We start from the raw sequence: 25,924 nt of genomic DNA on the forward strand, positions 1-25,924 counted from the left end.
AGCTCCAAACCTACATTACTAAAATCAATTTATTAAAAGCTTTCTTAAGAATATTCCTGCTCCCTTGAAGAGGTCACAGCCATAGTTAGCAAGACGTGGAAGGAAGAATAGAAGTACTAAGTGAGAAAGGTGCTCATCACCTGACCCTTCACTGAACTGAAGCTTTCCTTTAGCATCAGACTTAATTGGGGCGATAGAAGTTTCAACTTTAAATCAAGGTAAGATTTTGGATTATTCTGAGAAGACATTTTATTTAATGAGTTGAAACTGTGATTTGTACTTAAAGTGACCATAGAACTTTTATTGCTTAAGAATAAGTAGAGAAGGCATTGTTCCCAAGTAGGGAAAATTTATTCTTTTTCCTGTCTGTCTCTTATATTCTCACATGACTACCACACCCACAACATTTCTGATACCAGGTGTGTGAAGGTTTTTCCCCATTAAGCAATCCATAGTTTCCTACAATTTAATCCAATTCTGACACTGTCTGTGGGAGATAGCATCAGATTCCACAGGTTTAGGGCTCATTCCCATAACACTCCCCTACTTCAGATGCCAAATGCAAGTTCAGGTTGTAGCCTGTGCTTTGGAACAATTGGCTACAAATTGAGAATTTCTCATGATACCCTCCTAGGTTTAATTAATTTGGTAGAGCAGCTCACAGAATTTAAGGAAACAGTTTACCTACTCTTTACTGGTTATTGTAAAAAGATATAATAAAGGATACAGATGTACATCCGGATGAAAGAGATGTTTGGGACACGTTATGTGGGAAGGGCATGGAGCCTTCATGTCTTCTTCAAGTGTACCACTTTCTTAACACCTCCATGTGGTCACCAACCCAGAAGCTTTTTGAACTCCATACTTCTTAGAGTTTTATCACATAGAGATGGTCAATCATTAGGTCCATTTCTAGCCCCTCTTCCCTCTGGGTAGGAGGGTACAGGGTAGTTGGATACGAAAAGTTCCAAGCTACTAATCATGATTTGGTCTTTCTGGTGACCAGCACTCATGCAGTAGACCAAGAGTCACCTCATTAGAACAAAAGACATTCCTATCACCCAGGAAGTCCCAAGAGATTCAAGAGTCCCCATGTCAGGAATTAGGGTCAAAAACCAAATGTTAGAATAATAAACACTTCTAGTGGGCTTTTTAAATTTTTTTTAGATATTTTATTTATTTATTCATGAGAGAAACACAGAGAAAGGCAAAGACATAGGCAGAGGGAGAAGCAAGCTCCCTATGGGGTAATTTCCTTGGCAATAACCTGGGTTTTAGGAGTTCTGTGCCAGAAACCAGGGACAAAGAATAATATATTTTTTCTATTATTTCACAGCATTTTAATCAAGTTTTTATCCAGGGAATGATGAAAATCTAGTGCTGCTGACTGTATTCAAATGGAGAGCAGGAAATCACGATATACTCCTTAATAATTATGTCCCATAGATTGAGCTGATTAGATGTAATGGCTACATATTTGTTATTGCATCATTAAGTCTAAAGCAGGCTGACCACAGCATACCATTTGGTACAACTGATTTATTGAAGTCTCACAACTCTTCACAGGTTTAAGTGAGAAACCATTTGAATTTTCCCAATAACTGTTTAGCAATTCTATATAAACCCCTTTCTACTGATCTCTTTATAATTTGTGACTAGATTCCATAATGACAGTCACTTCACTTAATTCAAACCATCTTATTTCAGTTTCAAATCCAGTCCTGTTCATTTTAAAGTTTCATTTAACTTTACCCATATTTTAACCTCTACCTATATTTTAGGCTAGACTCTTCCATGGCTTTAGCAGCTTGGAGTCTTGAGGTGGGGTTGAAGTAGGGTAGGATCATTTCTTCACTATCCTGATCTATTTATCTTTCTACCATACATCCTTTCTGTTACTAGGCAAGGAAAGGGGAGAGTGAAATAGAATAAGTGAATGGGCACATTTCTTCCTTTGTAAAAAGAAGTAGCTGAATATATTGTATGTTTGGCAAAATGCTTGTGAGTTATTTTAAGGACCCTAGAATTCCAGGTTTCTTTGTCTGGCAGAGGCTGGGCTCTAGTCTCGGGGAAGAGATCCCTTAACAGGAATTATGGTTGAGATAAAGGAAGACAGTCACTGTCAAACCAGATATGGGAAGCATGGTTCTAGGGAATAAAGTCTCCTTATTTTCTCTTTCCCTACCTTCTTATAGCCTGTAGGTGCTTCTCATGTGATAACTCACTTGGACCCTAGAAGACAAGAGAGCCTGTGAGATTCACTATGTCATCTCTTAGAGCAGAGAAAAATTAAAAAGATATCTGGAGAAGTAAACAAAATACACATCTCAACCTTTTGCTTGTTTCCTTCATTCAATGAGTAGCTTTCTTGGTAAACTAAAGTAAGATGGCTCAAGTTCAGTTACTTCTAATGCTGTCCAACTGGTTCTAAGGAAAATCCATATATAAGCCAAATCAAAGAGTAATTGTGTGTGTTCTGTCTCTGAACTCCTCCATCTCTCTCTACCTCAGGAATGTCAGGCATTCTGAAGACCCAGAAGTACAAATCCTTGGTTTATTACCATACACTGAGAGTGATGCTTCCCTGTTACTGGGGGAAAGAAAAGCCCTGCAAAAGGGGATATGATAAAGGGAATAACCTTTCTCTAGAAATCTGAACACATGCTCAACAAAATATTTGATTTCTGAGTGCTGTCCTTACATGAATTGAAGGATAATGGGGGTGGCATGGATGATGGAACACATTTTTCTAAATTGAGACCATTCAGTAAACACTGAAAAAGATATTCCTCCCTTGCTAATAATTCTCTGCATCCAAAATACAGGGACCATTATCCTTGTTGTTCAGGTAGAATTTGGGGCATCAGGAAAAAGGAACGTTTTGTAAGATGCCACATCTCTAGAGATAAGGAGAAATCTACAGGCTGATAGATTCAAGGGTGGAAGGTAGAGAAAGAGAAAAAGAGGTATACGAACTTAGAGCTTGGGACAGAAGCTAGTTTTTTTTCTACTGTATTCCATACTGCCTGCCATGTCTGAGGAGCCCTGATCTCACTGCTGTTGATACAATCATGTATTGGTAATTTGAGTGCCCTTAGAGATATTCTAGTCTAAACTATTTTTGAGAGAGAATTTTAGATAGAACTAAAAGTTTATAATTGCATAATTTCTCTGAAGCGGGTTCTTACTCTTACAGTAAATATTTTATGCCTTTTTCATATCTATCTATACCTTATATATCCAAGAATATTGTGAAATCCTTGAAGGGAGAACTTTTTTTTGTGTGAGTTCCATCAGCCTTAACCTCACTCTGGGGAGTAAATAAGTATTCAATAAAAGTTGTCCAACTGTAAATAACAGGCAGTGAGTTTATTAATGATTATTCCAGTTTCTAAGACTTTAAAGCTGTTTCTTATCAAAGTATCCTTATTACTAATAGCTCATATTGCCATACTTGATTCTAAGTTTTTCTGCTCTTAACTTGAGGTCAGAAAACATCCTTATATTATATATAAAACTCTGTATATTTGCCTGGTTTTGAGGGAAATAAATTTGCTTTGGTTCATTTTGTAATCAGGTTTCAAGGGGGTAGGTAAAACAAAATACACAACAACACAATTATCTAGTGAATGAAGATTTTAGAGGGGAATATTAAAGTTTGAGAGACTGAAAGCCTATAATTCTATACTGACACTGCAACTAATTACCTGTGATTTTTGCTATCTTTTGTTAAAAAAATAGCATCTCTCTTCCTTACTCTTTAGATGTCCTAACCTGTGTCACATCCTCCCAGGCATCACTAAGAAATTTACTTTAATGATTGTACACTCCTTTACACTGAAGGCATTGCCATTGCTATAATTGTATATGCTAAAATTGCTCACTCATAGACTAGCTCGGAGTTGATGCTTTGAACTTAATTTATACAGAATTTATGACATAGTAAAACTGAAACTTTTCCTGTGAGAATAATAGGTATATCAACATTGGTCTTCCTTGACATAACTCAAAGGAATCAGTACTGCAGAAGTTTCGAGTTCTAGGTCAGTCTATTTTAGTAACATGGATTCTGCTGTCAAAACACCTTCTCCATCTCCCAGCTCTGCCTTAACTAAGTGGAAACATGTCCAGCACTTTTAATATGTCTGCTTCAATTTGCCCTAACATAAAATTGAGATAATATTATCATGTAGTTTAGGTTTTGTAAGTTTTAAAAAAGTCAATACATGGGGATTATTTTGTTTTTGTTGGAGCTGTGATATGCTTGAGTTAATGAATGAATTAATTAATCCAGATGATTTCTTGAGTTATAACTGACAAATAGAAATTGTATACATTTAAGGTATAAAATATTAAGTTATGATGTATGTATACCCTGTGAAGTAATTATCATAATGAAGCTAATTAACATATCCATCAGCTCACATTTATTTTTTTATGTGGTAAGAACACATAAGATGTATTCCTTTAGCAAATTTTAATTATCCAATACAGTATTACTAACTTTAGTCATCATGCTGCTGTACCTTAGATCGTACTCATCCTGCATAGGTGTAACTGTACCCTTGACCAATTTCTCCTCATTTCCTCCACCCCTCAGATCCAGGCAACTACCATTTTACTTCCTGATTCTTGACTTTTTTAGGGAATCCTTATCCACTGTTGGTGGGGATCTAAACTGGTGTAGGCAGTATGGAAAATAGTATGGAAGTTCCGCAAAAAAATTAAAAAATAGAATTACCATATGATATAGCAATCTCACTTCTAGATATATATCCAAAGAAATGAAATCATTATCTTTTTAAAGAGGGTATTTATTTATTTATTTATTTATTCATTTATTTGAGAGAGCAAGCATGAGCAATGTGGGAGAAGCAGACGGAGAGGGAGAAGCAGAAGAGCCTAATTCGGGGCTTGATCCCAAGACCCTGTGATCATTACCTGAGCCAAAGGCAGATACTAAACTGACTGAGCTACCCTGGCTCCCAAAAATCAGTATCTCAAAGAAATGTCTATATTCCCATGTTTGCTGAAGTATTATTTATGGTAGCCAAGATTTAGAAACAAAGTAAGTGCTCACTGATAGATAAATGAATAAAGAAATTGTGGGATATACACATGCAGTGGAGTATTATTCAGCCTTAAAAAGGAGATCCTGTCATTTGAAACAACATAGATCGACCTAAAAGACATTATGGTTGGTGAAATAAGCCGGACAGAGAAAGACAAATACTGCATGATTTCACTTATTTCACTTATATTTGTAATCTTAAAAAAATCAGACATGTGACATATTATAAAAATTGTCATCACAAAGAAAATGCTCAATCAATTTTAGCAATAATCAGTTATAAAGCAAGGAGGTGTCTGGTCCCTAAGATAATTTACCATAGAAATAACCTTATCAAGCATGAGACTAGCTTGAAACATCTTGCAGCACCACAAAGAAGTGCTTATGAGAAGAGTTATACTGTAAGAGTAATAGTATTACTCTTGACTTGTACTCTTGACTTGTAAAGACTTGACTTTATTCCCAGCTTGACCACAAGGCTAGGTAATTTCAACCAACCACTTCCTCTCTTTGAATCAATATCTTGATCTTCAAGACAGTAATGGAGTAAATAGTATTATTTCCCATTTTAGAGCTTATCCTGAGTTGTTACATCACCTTGGCATTTGTCTCTTTAATGTTTAGCCTCAGGCTTCTCACATAGTGGTGTGCATACTATACTTGTATTCGTCCTTATGGGGGGTTTAATCTGGTGATATCTGAATAGCAACGATTATCCAGACTTATTTCTAAATCTGAACTGCTTCTCCTCAATTCTGTGTCTAAAGTCAGAATGAGTGACTTCAATATTCTAGGCAGTAGGTTAGCTGCATCTCTTGGGTCTCTTAGAGCCTCTTTCCTCAAAATGAATAGGTTGTTCTTTCCCTTTCCCCTTGCCTGTTACTGTGCCACCATTTTCTTTTCTCATATCTTTCATGGGGAAACTGTACAAAAGGAGTATGTGCTTTCTCATCTTACATTTCTTTTCTGACGAACACAAATAGCACTTTAATTCAAGAGGTTCCCCACTCCCAACTAGTGACTATTTTACACATACTATCACTTTTAAATAAAATTCTAAGAGTTCCTGAACTCTATTTATAGGCTTCTTGTTCCCAAATGCATTTCTAAACAAAACTGCTTCAAGCTCTCTCTTTGCAAGCACTTTTTCCTTTATTTATTTTTTCCCTTTAATCTTCCATTATTTGTTTTATTTCTGCCCTTTTTAGCTCTTTCAAGCCTAGTTTTGGGCAAAAAAACATTAGGCAGAGAATCACACATAACCTTAAATGCACCTCCAGAAGCACCATTCAAGGAAATGTACAATACAAAGTCCAGGGACGACTTTATTCCCAGCTTGACCACAAGGCTAGGTACTTTCAACCAACCACTTCCTCTCTTTCAATCAATATCCTGATCTTCAAGACAGAAATAATGGAGAGGAAACATTAGAGAATAAGTAATACTAACACATTTTTTAAATGGACATCAGTCCACATTGCCCTCCATTTCTTATGCCTTGCTTAACCAAGCCATCAAGTTATTCTGTCCAGATGTAAGAAAATGTGGGGATAGTAGAGCATAGGTTCTTGGTCCTGTCTTTACCTCTCCTCTGTATCTGCATATTCTGTAAAATGCTTCCTTGTATTAAGTCAGGTAATAGTAGTATATATATATATATATATATATATATATATATATATATATAATATACATACTATATACACACACACACACACACACACACATACACGCATATCCTCGTTTCCCACAACCTACCCCTAAGATGTAAAACTGAATAATACTACAATTTAGAAATTCAAAAGTGAGTAATTTTGTGTACAAATTATGTACAGTTAGGCATCTCTACTTTTTTTTTCAACTTTACTTTTTATGGTTTAGTTCAATTAGAGTGATAAGACCCTTTATTATTATTTTTTTTATTGGAGTTCAATTTGCCAACATGTAGCATATCACCCAGTGCTCATCCTGTCAAGTGCCTCCCTCAGTGCCTATCACCCAATCACTCCAACCCCCTGCCCACCTCCCTTTCCACTATCCCTTGTTTATTTCTCAGAGTTAGGAGTCTCTCAGTTCTGTCATCCTCCATGATATTTTCACTCATTTTCTCTCCTTTCCCCTTTATTCCCTTTTACTATTTTTTTATATTCTCCAAATGAATGGGACCATATAATGTTTGTCCTTTTCTGATTGACTTATTTCACTCAGCATAATACCCTCCAGTTCCATCCACGTCGAAGCAAATGGTGGGTATTTGTCATTTCTAATGGCTGAGTAATATTCCATTGTGTACATAGACCACATCTTCTTTATCCATTCATCTTTCGATGGACACTGAGGCTCCTTCCACAGTTTGGCTATTGTGGACATTGCTGCTAGAAACATTGGGGTGCAGGTGTCCCGGCATTTCATTGCATCTCTATCTTTGGGGCAAATCCCCAACATTGCAATTGCTGGGTCGTAGGGCAGTTCTATTTTTAACTCTTTGAGGAACCTCCACACAGTTTTCCAGAGTGGCTGCACCAGTTCACATTCCCACCAACAGTGCAAGAGGGTTCCCTTTTCTCCACATCCTCTCCAACATTTGTGGTTTCCTGCCTTGTTAATTTTCCCCATTCTCACTGGTGCGAGGTGGTATCTCATTGTGGTTTTGATTTGTATTTCCCTGATGGCAAGTGATGCAGAGCATTTACTCATGTGCTTATTGGCCGTGTCTATGTCTTCCTCTGTGAGATTTCTGTTCATGTCTTTGCCCATTTCATGATTCGATTGTTTCTTTGCTGTTGAGTTTAATAGATTCTTTATAGATCTTGGATACTAGCCCTTTATCTGTTATGTCATTTGAAAATATCTTCTCCCATTCTGTAGGTTGTCTTTTAGTTTTGTTGACTGCTTCTTTTGCTGTGCAGAAGCTTTTTCTCTTGATGAAGTCCCAATAATTCATTTTTTGTCTTTGTTTCCTTGCCTTCATAGATGTATCTTGCAAGAAGTCACTGTGGCCAAGTTCAAAAAGGATGTTGCCTGTGTTCTCCTCTAGGATTTTGATGGATTCTTGTCTCACATTTAGATCTTTCATCCATTTTGAGTTTATCTTTGTGTAGGGTGCAAGAGAGTGGTCTAGTTTCATTCTTCTGCATGTGGATGTCCAATTTCCCCAGCACCATTTATTGAAGAGACTGTCTTTCTTCCAGTGGATAGTCTTTCCTGCTTTGTTGAATATTAGTTGACCATAGAGTTGAGGGTCCACTTCTGGGTTCTCTATTCTGTTCCATTGATCTATGTGTCTATTTTGTGCCAGTACCACACTGTCCTGATGATCACAGCTTTGTAGTACAACCTGAAATCTGGCATTGTGATGCCCCCAGCTCTGACTTTCTTTTTTAATATTCCCCTGGCTCTTTGGGGTCTTTTCTGATTCCATACAAATCTTAAGATGATTTGTTCCAACTCTCTGAAGAAAGTCCATGGTATTTTGATAGGGATTGCATTAAATGTGTAAATTGCCCTGGGTTGCAAGGGTGATAAGACCCTTGACCAAACATCCCCTGGGTTATCTTCTACAAATCCAAGTTAATAGATATATCCTGACCATCAGCCATGGGTCTATATCTTTCTTGGCCTCTAATAAATTATAGCTCTGGATTCAATTTTTTAAAGGATGATTTTTAGGGTAAAAAGCTAAATATTACATATGGATATTATCTTTTAAAAAGTTCTCAAAAACTAATAAAATCTTAAAAATTAAAATCAATTAAATAAAATTTATTAATTAAATTTACTCTACTCCCAAAATACAAAAATATTATTTCAAAGGAATACATGAATACTTATGTTGACTTCAGCATTATTTACAATAGCCAAATTATGGAAGAAGTCCAAATATCTATGTACAAATGGATGGATAAAGATGTGGTCACACACACATAGACACAGCACACACAGACACACACTAGATTATTATTCAGCCATAAAAAAGAATGAAATCCTGCCATTTGAAACAACATGCATGGAACTAGAGAGCATAATGCTAAGTGAAATAAGTTAGAGAAAGGCAAATGTGATATGATAAAACTAACATGTGGAATTTAAGAAATAAAACAAATCAGCAAAGGGGGGAAAAACAGAGACAGAAACAAACCAAGAAACAGACTCATAACTGCAGAAAACAAACTGATGGTTACCAGAGGGGTGCTGGGTGGGGGTTGGATGAAATAGATGAAGAGGATTAAGAATACACTTATTACGATGAGCAGTGAGTAATATTTAGAATTGTTGAATCAGTATATTGTATACCTAAAACTAACATAACACTGTAGGTTAACTATACTTAAATAAAAATATACAACTTAATAAAAAAGAGAGGAAAATAAATCAATAAAATAAAATGTATATTAATTGCATTAATAGCACCTAAACTCAAAAACTAATAAAAAGTGAAATAAACCTAGTATGACATGAATCAAATTATGCATTTTTTTTCATGATTTTTATCATATATAACATTCCAGTCATGTCTCATTATATATAGATAGGTAGATAGATAGATAAAAGATTGTTAAATATAATGACCCACAAAACCAATTGAAAACATAGCAAACACAGAATGCTTAAAATGTTAAATTAATTTTACTTCAGTTTTGCAGAAGAAATAGAGGAATAAAGAAGTGATCGCTGGACCTCAGATAAATATCTCTTCTCGAGGCATATTGTATTCTAAAGTCTATCCCTAAGTTTAAGAAAAATGTTGCAGAACATAGCTAATATGTGTTTTAATTTTGAATAGAATTGACTGACTCCTTGTATGTTAGGTAGTAGAATGGTCTCTCAAAGATAACCCATGTCCTAAATCCTGTGGCTATGTTATTTTGCATGGCAAGAAGGTATTAAGTAGTAGATGAAATAAAGTTTGCTAAACAGTTGACCTTAAAATGGAAAATTATTTGGGCTTATCCAAATGAGTTCAGTCTAATGATGGGATGGATAAAAGTAGAAAAAGGAGGCAGGAGAGAAAGTCAGAGAGATGGGAGCATGAGAAGAACTTATCTCAATATTGCTGGCTTGGCAGATGGGGATTTGTCCATTTTTCTTATGATTAGAATAGGTAATGTGTTTCTAGAAAGGAAAACTTCAGAGGTAAAGTGCCACTTTCATTACTACATCATACCAAGGATAGATTCTACCAATATGACTTCTTTTTTATTTTGACTTTGATAGCTGAGATAGTATTTGCCTGGTTTCTCCACTATAAAGTTACAGTTTTCCCCCTCTATTTCCATAGTGGTCCCTTTGGAAGGAAGTCACCATATGTAGCCCTCAACTGAGGAGCTGGAAGTTAGTCTATCTCCTTAAAAGTGAAGTATCTACATATATTTGGAATAGTATATGGAAGATTTGTTGCTTGCCATTTTCTTTTTTTTTTTTTCAATCATTTACTTATGTCAGTATATACTCATGAATCGTTGTTCTATACTTTTGAGTTTTAATATGATACTATTTTATTTAGTTGCTCAAATTGTTCTAGCTTAGGAGCTCTTTCAGTTGACTTTTTTGATAAAGCCCTGTCAACATGTGTCTTGTTTTGCTTTTAGGACTCCCTTACCTACTTTTTTTTTTTTTTTTTTTTCAGCTTTCCTTTCATTTCTGTCACTGCAAGATATTGTATGCTCATCTTGTGTATTCTCTGACTCAGTCTTAGAACTAGCCATTTCTCCAAGAAGCCATGGTCCTTTTATTGGAGAATACTATTAAAAATCAAGATCTAGTGGTGCCTGAGTAGCTCTGTCAGTTCAGCATCCAACTCTTGATTTCAGCTCAGGTCATGATCTCAGGGTTGTGAGATTGAGCCCTGCATCAAGCTCCATACTCAGCATGGAGCCTGCTTAAGATTCTCTCTCTCCCTCTGTCCCTGCACCCCCTCCTCTAGTTTTTTTTAAATCAAGATTTAGAATACTATATGTGCTCATTATTTCTGAGGTGTCATTATTTGACCCTTTCAAGAGATAGAGAAATATTTGTGTAAATCAAACTGTATATATAAACATATCTATAAATATTTCTAGACATCTATAAAACTTTAACTCAAACTGATGTCTCTAACTGTAATCCAGAAATACACAGGTCATTTTAACCTTCCCACATCAGTTGATTGTAACCTCTCCCTCTAAAAATGAGAAACCTGGACCTCACCATCATCCATCATTCCTTGCTTAATGTACAGTTACACCATAAATGTATAGTGATTTCATATTTATTAACCTATACCCTAGTATGCAACACCCTTACCTATTAAAGTACTTATATATACTATCTTTTGCCTTTAGTCTCATGGTCTAAACTCACTTTTAACATTGCTTAGGTGAACAACTTTTTCCTATCTCCACTCAGTGAGATTATTTCCTATACTTATTATACAGTTTGATTATTGCTATGTAGTGTCTGAAGTCAGTTGAAATCATATTACTTATGTTTTGCTTTCTTTTCAGACAACCCCCTGACACATACTTCTAATTTTTTTTTTGATAAATATCTTAACCACAATATGTCTTCATGGTCATTTATGTATCAATTTACCTTACATCCCTCCAAAATTCAGATCTCTTTCCTTCATTATTTCAAGGAATTCCAATTTTATTATTACTGTGCAACATATGCTTCATGCCCTATTTACAACAAAGTATCTATAAACTCTAGTTACTAATCTCAAGTCAATACTGAAATTTTTACCATATTTCACTTAAAAACATTCTTTGTTTTATTTGTTATTATTTTATTAATTTCAATCTCTATTGTCCTTCTTTTCATGATTATATTCTACTTCTCATGATTGTCCATACATATTTATGTTGGTTTTTAGCTGCTCTCTGTACTAGGTGTTAATCTTTTGGCATAATTACTCTGTATAATTACAGAGTGGAAATGTCTGTCCTTTTCATTCAGCAATGACTTAATGATAATTTGGGCAATATCAGCTCGTGAATCCTTTGCATATCTTTAATAAAATGAGTCATATGTTAGAAAGCTCACAGCTGCATACCTCTGCTAGATAAAACTGAAAGCTTGCAAGCTCGGGGGATGAGATTAATGCTCTCATGTCCCACCTCTCTAGACATCCATTGTCCATCTGGCCTAATCCCATCTGTGACTCATTGTTTTACCACAGAATGTCTACCCTTGTTTAGTCATCTAAACTATTTATGCTATGGTTAATATTATTGTTATATCATTAAATGCAGTTGGGGTAATGTTCTAAGCAGTAAGTTGCTCACCTGAAATGACTTTTGTGGAGATATTACCTCAGCACAGTATCTGAGAATCCTGCATCAAAACGCCAACTATTAGGAGACTGTTTGTTATCTTTCACAACGTTTCAAGGCATATTTTCTTGTTTGCATACTGCCTCCTATGCAGTCATGCTTAATTTATTGGGCTAAGGAACATTTGACAAGTTATCATAAGATTAGCACCATCAATTACTTATACTTAATATTCATATATATATGCACACACAGAATATAGTAAGATATCCAAATATCTTTTAGACAATTAGGCATTAACCTTTACTTAAGAAAACCAGCATAAATCCTTCATTTTATGATCAATTTTGCTTAATGTAAGGTAAAAGATATGGACAGTTTGGGAAAAGAAAAAAATAGGCTGAATAAACTATGTAAGAGGCAAGAAATAAAGCATTTTAAAAAGACAGGAAGACTAGTTTGACTGGAGCAAAGAACTCATATAAGAAAAAATGACTTAGAAAAGCTTTATTTCTAAGAAATATGAACATTTTTATGGGCAAAAAGATCATTATAATTTTGGTTTTTGTGGAACAGAATGAATCCTGATACTGCTATGGATTCTTTCATTTCAATACCACCCTCTTCAAAAATTCTGAAACCTGCATATTATAGCTTTACTTTTCATAAAGTGTTTTCAGTTTCTTAATTTGATCTGATGCTTAAAACTCTGTCAGATAACAGGAATAGAAGAAAACTTAATTCTCCATTTGCAGATGAAGCATTTAAGATGCAGAGACTGGCTTGTGACAACTAAATCCTCAAGAAATGACCCTTTCTACCAGGCTGGCCACCCAACCTTCTCAATGGGATTCTTAAGTAATAGCTCTTCTTCTTTCACTACTTTCCAAACCTGGAAAAAGTTCACCTCTTCTAAAAAAAGTACATCATCATGCAGATCACTAGTCCATAAGCACTGAGCATTTAACATGTGCCAGACATATTTTATAACTACCTATCATACCTTCCTGTGACTTCTGTACACTGCTTGCTAGTATTCCACAATTTCTTTCTCATTACTTCAGTTTAGAGCAATGGCTATAACAAAATGACAATACCACTAGTAGAGTTAACCTATAAAACACTACCAGTCATTTACACATTTCCTTGACCCTATCCTGAAACCAGATGTAGATAAAAGGGTAAAAAAGAGAAGATGAATGTCCTAATCTAGTCTAAGTCATTCATGACCACTCTGCCCTCTTGCCCCTTAGAGGAAAGTCAGGGTGATGTTAATGTGTGCTTGCTTAGAAATGCCAGCTTGCTCCCTCCTCCCCACAGTTTGTTCCAGCTGTACCCAATTAAATTCAACAGTTCACAGGTGTTCAGAGAAATGCTTTCAACATAAAACCTCAGTTGTTTTTAGGGCTCTTCACTCTCCTTTGTACTCTTTAAATTTGAAATATACTTCCAACAAAACAAACCACATTTACAAATGAAGAAAAAAATGCAAGGAATGATGATGAGGATGCTAACAGTTATATTGTCAATAACCAAAAGGAAAGATTCTTTTGGCACCAGCCAGATTTCTAACACATTTAGCCCAAATCTGAAGAAAATACTCTTTTCTTGATTGAAATGGATGAAGGGTGAAAGTGGAATACCATCATTCTAGGTATATGATAAAGGTAAAAAAAGAAAATACATACTATCATATATATTTATTAGCTTTTTAAGTTTTTCTACAAATAACCTGCTTATACAAACATGTTTTATTTATTTAGCCCATAAGAAAGGTCAGCAGTTTTTTAAGTGCTTCAGATACATTAATTCATTTTGATTCTTGAAATAATTCTACAGATAATAAACTAAATATTTTCTAGAAGTCTGTGGTAGGATGAATAATGGTTCTCCACTGATATACAGATCGTGATCTCTGGAACCTGTAAATATGTTAAACTTACATGGGCGAGGGGGGCGGGTAGGAAGACTTTGCTTATGTGATTAAGTTGAGGATCTTGATATTGGGATCTGATCCTCAATTTTCTGAGTGAGTTCAATGTAATCAAAAGGGTCCTTACAAGGAGGTAGCAGGGTCAGACGCAGAGAAGACAGTATGAAGCTAGAAGCAGAAGTTAATGAGCTATGGAATGCCAACAGTCCTAAGAATGTGGGAAAGGCAAGGAAATAGACTCTCCCTAGAGCTTCCAGATAGAATACAAGCTTTCCAACCCCTTTTGGACTTCTGACCTCAATAACCATATGATGATAAATCTGGGTTGTCTAAGCTACCAATTTTATGGTAATTTGTTACAGGCACACTAGGAAACTAATGTGGATTTTAGAACCTAGAAATGGGCTGCTTCTGTAACATATGCCTAAAAATATGAAAATGGCACTGGAATTGGGTAATGGGTAAAGGCTGGAAAAATCTCAAGGAGCATGATTGAAACTTCTTTATTTACTTTCCACAGACTGTTAGCAGAAATATGGATGTTAATGACTCTGCTAGTGAGGAGTCAAAAATATGAGGAGCAAAGAAGAGAAAGTCTATTTTGTCATAGAGAATAACTGAGTCATCACAAAGAGAATGTTGGTAGAAATATCATCAAAGGCACTGTCTGGGAAGATTTAGAAGTAAGTGAAGAATAAGTTATGGAAAAATAGAGGGAAGGAGATACTTGCTATTTAAATGCAGAAACTTAGTTAAATTGTGTCCTACAGTTATGTGGAAAGCAATGAACAACTGAAAGCAATAAACTTGGATATTATAGCTGAAGAGACTTCTAAGCAGTGTTGAGAGCATTGCCTTTTTTTTCTATACCCTACTTAATAGCAAAACAGGATAAACTGAAGAAACAACTTAAGCAAAAGGGAATCATGACTTGATGATTTGGGAAATGACTAGCCTAACAAGACTGTGAAAGATGCTAAAATGAAGAAATATACTGTCAGGAAAGCATACTCTGCAAAGAAAACCAAGAGCCAAGTACAAATTTTACCAGTACCTTGGAAAGATGGAAAACTTAGTCATATGGAGGATTCTTTGAAAATATTAGACATATGACTCATGGATCCCCTCAGTCACCTCACTAGAAGACAAAAATGGAGATGGGATACCTAGGAGAGACAGTCTAAAAGTGTCATATTCCTCGGTGACACTATATATGATATCTCTATTCACAATCAACAATCAATCAAAAAGCTATTATGTTTGGGATAGGTACTTTTTATTTATTCCTATTATGCAATTTGAAAAATAGGGAAGAAGAAAGAACTTGATGATTGGTTTCAAAGAAATGAAAAATTATTATAAATTACAAGTAATTTATAAATTATTTGAAGATTTAGACATTTTCAAATATAAAATAAAAATAGAGGAAACAAATAATATTAACTGTTTCACTGTGTGGTCTAACATTATAGGAGAAATTGAGCAAAGAGGGAGAATTTGAGTCTCTCAGCAGGGAGATATAATTTAAACTGGTCAAGGATGGATACTATTTTCATGATAAGCAGAGTGGGAGATGAGCAGTGAGTAAAGAAAGAACTTCACGGTAAAGATATAGATGGCTTAAATTAAAGATCTCATTTGGGATTTAGGGGAAATTATGTTTATATGGGTAAAGTGTGGTCAGAATATATTGAAGATAAAGTTTAAGAATCCCTCTTTTATTAGGGAATCATTGAAAGGATGAAGTTACTGGAGGCTTGAATCAATCCTACTTGTGTTTGTTTGAGTTAAAAAGCTTATCTTTCATATTTCACAACCTACCATATTGAAGAAACAAATACATGAATTATTCAACTTATAAAAATATAAACAGAAGAAAGCAATCTTTTTTATAATCACAAACACATTTAATTCTTCTTATGTGATACATAATTATACATGAATGTATTTGTATTTGTGCACATAAAGCATTAACTGTGTAAAAATCCCAAGTCTATTTATCAAGGAGTGCAAATAAGTACGTTGAAGTTATTATACAGTAAATAAGTCAGTCTCTACCTAGAGGTGAAACGTGTCACAATTACAGGTTGTCTTTACTCTTGTTATGCTCCAATTAATTTTTTTTCCTATTCTTTTCTGTTTTTAACAGATTCTTTCTTCAAATTACGTGTTTTTTTCCAGAAGATTTATCTTTGCCCAATTATTTTATAATTACTCTGACTTATAAAAAAACTGTCTTAGATTCATAGACATTTTAAAGTATTTGAAACCCAACTTGCTAAATAGAGGCAGATAATAAGATCATTAAGCTTTGTTTCCCATTTGGGATAGAGGCATTATTATTGCTTTAAAATGTACTAATTAAGGCAGTTTCAGATCCTTAAGGAGTTAGAATCTGAATAATCTGATTTCATGGTCTTTGGTTTTCTGCCTTTTAGCCCACATCTGCATAAAATAGAGCAAATCATGTCAAGCATCATCTACTACTTTTACCTAATGTGTTACCCTACTACAACAACTTTAGTTTTGTTAGTCACACATTTATTACCACTTCTATTCCCATCTCTTTCCTTTGTTGACTTCACCGTGCCTGGATTACTGTCTACATCCTCTCTTCTACTTCATGTTCTCTAATATATCATATTCCCAAAAGTAACTGTAAAACTGCTCTCACTTCTTCCTGTGTGCTCTTTTAATCTATATATTAAAAAATATCAGACATATTGACAAATGTCTAAATAGTGAGTTGTCTTGTTGACTTACATTCTTTATGTAGCCTAAGATTGAAGCCTAAGGTTATTAGTCTTCAAATAAAATGTTATTTAAAAATAACTAACATATATAAAAGGTAATGCAATGAAATAAAATGAAGTGAAAAATTTTAGCTCTATAACAGAGCTAATTTATATTCCTTTTCCCCCACCACTACAATCCCATATAATGTTGGAATCAAATAATCCCATATAATGCTGAGGAGAAGAGCCGGGGTGGCCAGATAAAACATGTAGAGTATTAGTGAATACAAAAATTTCTGAAATTTTTTTAAAACTTTAAATCAATGAATTTTAAGCAATGACAAGAAAATCATCGAGTATTAAAATAAAGAAAGAAATCAGAGCCTTGGGATCCCTGGGTGGCGCAGCGGTTTGGCGCCTGCCTTTGGCCCAGGGCACGATCCTGGAGACCCCGGATCGAATCCCACATCGGGCTCCCGGTGCATGGAGCCTGTTTCTCCCTCTGCCTGTGTCTCTGCCTCTCTCTCTCTCTCACTGTGTGCCTATCATAAATAAATAAAAATTTAAAAAAAAAAAAAAAAAAGAAATCAGAGCCTGAAAAGTAAACAGACTGCTTCATGGTGTGCTAACTTACAGGACCAATAGACTTAGAGGATATTTGGGGCTATAGCTATATTGCTCACATGAATAAGGAAATCAGTTCTTGTCCCAGTGATAAGGAAAAGTAGAACTGAGACAACCATTCCATGCTAAAATTGCTCTGCCCACATGGAAAGGAGAAAAGAAAAAAATTGCCCTTCTTGGTGCCCAAGAAAGTATAAAAGATAATCTTATTTGACATAACTCTGAAAAGTGTTTTCTATGAGAAATCAAAACTATAGTTACAAACTTCTGCTTGTGACCAAGATGAAATAACAGAACTCAATTTTCTCTCCTGTCCTTAACAATTATAAAAACAGAAAAACAGACAAATATATGAAAGAATAGATTTTAGACAGTGAACAGCAAGTAGCAAATGATAGAGAACACTGAAAGAGGAAACAAATGAGGTGAGCCATCCGATTGCTCTAGTTCACTGACCAGAAGTTTCTAGACTGCAGCGCAGGAAGCAGAAAACACTTGAAGTCTGGCAGTCTCCCTAAGTTAAAAAGACAGATCTGGGAGTCCCACTAGATCAAAGTAGTCAGAGTACACAGGGCAGAGTACTGAAGAAGAGGGTGTAGTAAAGAGAGAATGAAAGCTTTGGAGATCTGCATAAGGTCCCCCTTGATGTTCAAGCTGAGCATTGATCAGCACATGCACATTTGGAAACGACCCAATGTCTGAAAAGACCTACCCAAAAGGAGCAGATAAAATAATTCCCAAGGATCACACAGTGCTGGAATTTTTCATGTTCCCACCAGGTAAAGGAAATTTTAATTCACTGGACATTGGGTTGGTAATAATGAGAAGGGAACTGCCCTAGTAGCAGAACAAAAGCAGTCCTAGATTAAAGTAGTTCTGTTTCTGTTCTTACCTAATAAAGCTTAAAAAGGAATCTTGAAAACAAATTAACTTGTTTCAAAGTAACTTAACTGTATCTCAAAACAAAGCTCCATAATTTTTATAGGAATGTGAAAATATCTAAGACCCAACAAAACAAATTCACAATATCTGGAACCTAATCAAATATTACTAAGTATGAAAAGAGGAAGGAAAATGTGATCCCTAACAAGATAAATACATCATTACAAAATGACACAGTAATGACACAGATTTTATAATTAACATACAAAGACATTGAAACTGTTGTAATTCTATTCTATGTTTTCAGGAGGATGAAGGGGGAAAAAGTGAGCATATAAAGTAGGACATAAAAGAAATTTAAAATAAGGCTCAAATTAAATTTCTATATATAAAAACCACAATATCTGATAGAAAAATACACTTGATCATATGAATGTCAGATGAGACAACACAGAAGAAAAGTTTAGTGAACATGAAAACACAACAGTAGAACTAACAAACCAAACATGCTGAGAAAAAAAGACATTAAAGAGATGAAGGGAGCATCAGTGAAACGTTGAATAATCTCAAAAAGCCTAATAAGTGTATAATAAGAGTCACTAAACAGGAGAAGAGCAAGGGTGGTCAGATAAAACATTTAAAGTAAAAATGAATAAAAAAAATTCTGAAGTCTTATTAAAACTATAAACTCACATATCCAAGAAGTTCAAAGAATCCTAAGCACATTCTTGAAGAAGAAATTACAGAAAAAGCACATGATGCTGAATTCCTTGAAACCAGAGAAAAAGTAAATATTTTAGAATAGCCAGAAAGGAAAAAAAAGATATTTTACACACGGCAAAACAAACATAAGAATGACAATAGAGTTCAATTGGAAAAAATTATATGAGTCAGGAGACAATGAAACAGTTTCTTTAAAGTATTGGAAAAAACTCGATGTAGCAAAAATATCTTCCAAAAGCAAATAAAAACTTCCAGATATAATAAAGCTGAAGAATTTATCACCAGCAGCATTGTACTATGGAAATGCTAAAGCAATTCCTGTGGACAGAATGAAAATAATGTCAGATGGAAATCCACATCTAGCACCAAACAACAAAGAGTTATTTATGTGTAAATAAAAAGCAATGTTTTTATCTTGATTTTGAAATCTCTTTGAAGATACTGTTTCAAACAAAAACAATAATGACACAATGTAAAGTATATTAAAGTGCATTGTAATATTATAGCAATCTCCAGGAGGAAATATGGAATTGCACTGATGTGAGGTGGTTGTATTTTCATGAAGTAGTACATTGTTACTTTAAGGCGGAATGTGATTAAATTATAGATAGACACTGTAAACTGTAAAGCAACCATTAAAGATAAAAAAGTTACTATAGCTAATAAATCAAGTAAGAAGAAAAATGGATTAAAACATATACAACACATGGAAGAAAAGAAGAAATGAGGGAAAATGAACACATGAAACTAATAGAAATAAATAGCAATATAGTATCTTGAAACCCAAGTAAATCATAGCCACCTCAAATGAAAATAGTTTAAGCACTCCAATTAAGTGTCACATATAACACTAAAGAAAGATCTACTTTAAATATAACATATAATTAGATATAAGAGGATTTTTAAAAGAATTTATTTATTTATTAATGAGAGACACAGAGAAAGAGAGGGAGAGACATAGGCAGAGGGAGAAGCAGGCTCCATACAGGGAGCCATATTTGGACTCAATCCCAGGACCCCAGGATCACGTCCTGAGCCGAAGGCAAATGCTCAACCACTGAGCAACCCAGATATCCCAGTAAGAGAATTTGAAAAGGTATACCATTTTAACACTAATAAAAAATATGGATTAGTTATTTACATATTAAATACATTTTCATAGCTAAAAATATTACTAGAATGAAAAGGAATAATTTTTATCAGTAAAGGAATTAATTCATCAAAAAATATAGCAATCTTACATGTGTATGTTTCTAGTAATAGCACTTATAAACATGTAAAGCAAAGTTTAACTGAGCATATAAATGAAAAGAAATACACAAATACAGTTTTATTTGGGCGTTTTATATCTTACTGTCTATAATTAATACATGTAGGAGAAAGGTATAGAAGGCATAAACAACACTCAACTTTAAAACAATCCTTAAAAGGATTAACTTTATATACAATCTTTTCTTATCACAATGGAGTTAAATTAGAAGTAATAACAAAAAGATTCCTGGAAAATCTCCAAATATTAGAAATTAAACACCTAAATAGTGGTTGGACAAAAGAAAAAATCAAAGAGAAATTGAAAACTATTATGAACCAAGTGATAAGTGACACCAAAACATATCAAAATTTATGAATACTTTGTTGGAAATTTGTAGCCATTCATATAAGATATGTATGAATGGACATTAGAACATGTATAAGAAAAGTCTTAAATTAATTACCTAAATTTCCACATGAAACATTAGATTAAAATGTCAAATTAAATACAAAATAAGAATAACTTAAAAATGAAGATAATATTATAAATTAATAAAACAAAAAATAGGAGATAAAGAAAATCAAAACAGCCAAAAGTTGATTTACTTCAAGAGATCAGTATGACTTTAGCAAGACTTACCAGAGAGTGATAGTGGGAAAATACCTAAGTGACAAATGGGAGAGATAACACCAAAGCACTCTCAATAAGAAATTAATAACCTGAATACCTTATATGTATTAAATGATCTGTAGTTGAACAATTTCTCAAAAAGAAAATTCTAGACCCAGATGATTTCATTTTTTTCTATAAAAAAATTAAAGAAGAAAAATGCTAAAAATAACTAAATGCTAAAATACTAATTGTTACTAGCAAACTTGGGGGCTTTCTGGGTGAAATATGAACCCAGCCCCCACCCAGAGAATAGGGGGAAACCAAAGAAAGAAGCAAACCCCACTCTAGATTGGGAGGTGGATGATTTAATAAGCAAATGAACTTACTCTGTGAGGCTTGTTTTAGATGACTGCAAAAGGAATAGATGTGCATATCCTTTGGCCAGAATCTTAAAATTTTATATACAGGCCTTAACAGAGTTCAGGCATATATTCATCCATATGGTCTCAATAACACACTGCTTTCCCAAGGCTGCAATATTAAAATGGACTCTGGCTGTGGGATTGGTGGGCTGAACATACATTCCAAGGACAGGGCAGTAGTTAAAGAGCCTCTGATTGTCCGGGTCCAGCTCCCAGGTCAAGCAGTGGTCATTGTCCCCTGAATGACCACCTCTAACACTAATCTACCAAAATACAAATATAAAAGTACTAAGTACTTTTACTAAGTACTAAGTACTATTAAAAAATATGTTTTTGATGTTGCACGGCATACTAATAGGCAGAATCAGTATGGAAAACTTTAACATATTAAAAGATTTCAAATATTTATCAAATAGATAAAATTGCAATTAATTGAGATTATTTCATGCATCTAAGATTTAAAAAAAAAAATTATTCATGAGAAACACAGAATGAGAGAGAAAGAGGCAGAGGGACAGGCAGACTCCCTGTAGGGAGCCAGATGTGGGACTCAATCCCAGGACCCCAGGATCATGCCCTGAGCCAAAGGCAGACACTTAACCATTAAGCCACCCAGGTGCCCCTATTTCATACATCTAAATGTGCACTGTCACTGTTGAAATTCATTTATTTAGTTTAATAATTGTACTTTCTTTCCAAATGATCTCTTTAAAACATGCTTACAAATGGAAAGATAAAGTATATTTTTATCAATTTAATCTACATTAATCGAATTATTTGTATGAACAAAGTACATATATTCAAATAACTATGCTCTACTGCCATCTTAGTTGAAAATGTTTTAATAGATCCCTTTCCTCTAAGATAGATGGAAAAAATTCCAGGTATTTTGGAAAGTTTATATAAATTCCTAATAGGTATCCATACTGGAGAGTAAGATTTTATCTTTAAAATCAAGGGGGGGAAACAAGAAAATGATAATTAGGTTGCACATTCATTTCCAGAAGACTAAATGGTTTGTTTACTCCAATCTTCACTTCCTTACTGAATCCTATACATATATTTACTATGGTAAATGTTACTAGACATTTCTTTGTGGCAAATTGGGTGGTGACATCTAGTTCATTCAAAAGATAGCATCAGAAATTAGCCCATTAGGTCTGGAATCCTAATTTTCACTAGTCTTCTATCTTTGGACAAAAACTTTCACCAATAAAATAGGGATAGAAATAGATGTTACCTCAAAGATAGATTGTAAGTATTAAAGGAAATGCGTAAAGAACTTGAAGAGTCCCAGATAAATCTAAGCACTTAATAAATATTAGTTCTGATTGTGTCATCACGGCAGTAAAGTACATCTGTACCCTGATTCAGGCTTTGAGTCTATACTCTTTCTTGCTGATATCCAGTCTGCTAGTCTTATCCAGTAAAAATAGTAATACCAAAGAATTAGGATCAAAGGCCAAAGTTCTTAATGAAATTTCAAAAATGATCTTTTAAAAAAGTAAATATTCCTGAAACTTTTAGAGAAAATTCAAATATAGGCTTCAAATTTATATTGTTATTAAAATCATATTGGTTTTCTCAAGGTATCAGAACTCTTTCAGCTGAATCTCATCAAGATGAGAAGTTTATTATCATTATTATTATTATTGGCAAATGTGAAGCTGACATAGAAATCAAGTGAAACTTGCTCAAGAGGTTTACAAGTTTATTTGCTTCAGAAGCAGCAGACAGTGCAGTCTTTTTTTAATTAAGAAAATCTAGGTCAACAAACATATTTACACATATGATTTAGTGTAACTTTATCTATTTGGGGATTGTGTAGTGTACTTAATATACTTTATTATTATCTAATCCTTTCTAATTACCTACAAATTCCTTTGTGGAGTTTTTGCTGTCTTAGTTTATGTTTTCTATGCAATTGGGGATAGATATATATCTTGCAGTAAATACTTAGTCAATTCTAAAATGTCTGTGTTCTTTGGACTGTATTCTTTTTATTCAATAGGTGTTTGGATGATGTCAAGATATTTACTTTAAAAACAATGAGCAGCCATGATGGAGTAAATGGTATTAAACTTGTCTTCCTACTATAAACAACAACTCAAAATATATGAAATGATTTTTTTCAGAAAAAGCACACCAGGCAGCACAACCTCTGATCCCCACAACATGGCAAACAAATTAAGTGAGCCCTGTTATCCCACTGGTTTCTGGCTTGCCCTTTCTTTCAAGACCATGAAGAAACAAGAATGGAGGTCTTGCTGAATTTGAGGAGACAGATAATAAGTCGAGCAAAGTTACAAGGCACAATATTGTGGAGGCTGAGAAAATTAAGGCCATTCCACCTTAAGTTCAGCGTTAGCACAAATACAGCCGCCCCGGCACCTGTGAATAAGAGCTGAACTTTACCTTACTTCAGTTACAGGAAAAAAACCAGCTTAACGCCCTTGAAAGCCCCATATTAGAATGAGAACAGAGCTCAACGCCTGTGGCAGAAAGCCCCATATCAGAATGTAAACAGAACTTAAGAAATTCCTCCACCCCTTCTGGAAATCCCCTAGACCAGCCTATAAAACTCAGCTGGAACCCACCTCGGGGTCCAAGTCCCTGCTCCACTTGGGCCCAAGCTCAAGCTTGTTAATAAACCCTCATGTACTTGCACCGGTGTCGGCTCCTTGGTGGTTTCTCGGATTCGCAATCTTGGGCACAACAAATATCATGGCTTCAGAAGTCTGCTTAGAGTTCCTCATAAGTTTTTGGTTGAATACTGACATGTACATGTTGGAGGTCAACTACACAAGGACCAGGTAAATAATTATTGGAGAAAGAACAACTACTAGGGAGCTGTACACTTACCAATTTTTAGAGCTCAATGATTTACATTTCCACTGAGAGGATATAACATTTGTGTTTCTGTATATTTTTGACAATATTTGTTATTTTGACAATTAAAAAAAATATGTTCATCTGATGAATGTGATACAGAGATATCATGTTGTCAGCCAGAGTGGGAAGATCCCATCAACCATCTTAGTAGCATGCCTTTAGTAGTTTAGTAGTGGCATTTAGTAGTATCTTCAAAAGAGCCATGCCTTAGTAGATGCAATTACAAGAAAAATACCTTTTAAAAATCCAATACAAATATATTCAAGGATTTAAGTAAAAACATAAACATACTATAAAAAGAAATGGAGGGATGCCTGGATGGCTCAGCAGTTGAGCATCTGCCTTCAGCTCAGGGTATGATCCTGGGGTCCTGGGATCAAGTCCCACATCAGTCTCCCTGCAGGGAGCCTGTTTCTCCCTCGGTCTCTCTCTCTCTCTCTCTCTCTCTCTCATGAATAAATAAATGAAATCCTTTAAAAAATGGAAATTATTAAAAGAACCCTAAAGAAATATCTATATCTAAAAACAATGCAAAAATTTTAGAAGCACATTCACAGAATGTCACGTAAGAGTTTGATGGATAGTAAACCAAATTTATAACATTAAAATGTAACAGAACTCCTCAATATCCTTCATTGTTTGTATTTTCCTCTACCCTGCAAATTTGGTATAATTCATGACTTTACTGCTTCTGTGCTTTGGTTTATATTTTGTGACACATATAACTTAAAAAAAAGTCTTTTATGCATGCTTCTACACTGTCTACAAAGTAAACATATTGTATATATTCTTTGGAATTTTCTTCCATTGAAGTATATTTTGTCTTTATATTGTGGTTCTTAATGTTCACATATACTATATAAGTCATACTAATAAAAGTTGGTTAAATGTATTACAATTATGTTTTTAGGGGATATAATTGTATTTTAATTTTTCTAGTTGCCATTAAATAAATTTTCACTCTAAATATAGTCAACTTGTCAACTTTCATTTATAAGTTGATTCTTCTGTGTTAATAGAACCTTTTCAGAAATTATCAGTATGATATTGCCTGTTTTATTCTAAATGTTTCAAGTTTCCTTATCATAGCTAATATTTAATTTACCTGTAACTGAATTATCTGCATGGTATGAGGCAAGAACCCAATCACATTATATTATCATCTCAGTAGTATTTATTGACCGGTTCACCCTACTCACAATGGTTTATGATGTCAGACACATAAACAGAATGTCTATCTCCAAGATCCTTATTCTGTTATTTCAGTGCATTCATTTAGCTGAGCACCACTTTTCTTTTGTGGGCCACATTAAGTTATCATTTTCTAGGGCTATCTGTGATGACACAGAGATTAATGCAAATCACAAATCTATGTGAGGGCAGGTAAATGCTTCTTAATTCTCAAATGATACATTTTTGAACACATAGCCCATTTTAAGATAGTCGAAGAACGTTGTCTCCCTTTGACAATATGATAATTTTTCCATCTTACTTTTTCACTAAGAATTTTATTGGATGAGTTCTA

At 34.3% G+C, this 25,924-nt stretch overlaps 1 long non-coding RNA gene across 10 annotated transcripts in view; it reads right to left on the bottom strand.

Annotated features, from left to right (window-relative positions):
* Positions 1-25,588, bottom strand: part of LOC140601279 (uncharacterized) — a 62,857-nt gene extending 37,269 nt beyond the window's left edge. For 2 of the 10 annotated variants that reach the window (XR_012004309.1, XR_012004308.1), the window contains exons 1-3: positions 25,505-25,588; positions 21,113-21,136; positions 12,337-12,385 (exon numbers count right to left, since the gene is read on the bottom strand). This is a non-coding gene — a long non-coding RNA (uncharacterized lncRNA). Of the gene's footprint in view, positions 1-2,185; positions 2,233-12,336; positions 12,498-21,112; positions 21,137-25,504 lie in introns of all 10 variants that reach the window. The other 8 variants (XR_012004315.1, XR_012004314.1, XR_012004312.1 and 5 more) reach the window with 8 other exon arrangements.
* Positions 25,589-25,924: the final 336 nt, after the last annotated feature.

The sequence above is a fragment of the Canis lupus genome, chromosome 12 (assembly GCF_048164855.1).
Source record: "Canis lupus baileyi chromosome 12, mCanLup2.hap1, whole genome shotgun sequence".
Classification (NCBI taxonomy): domain Eukaryota; kingdom Metazoa; phylum Chordata; class Mammalia; order Carnivora; family Canidae; genus Canis; species Canis lupus.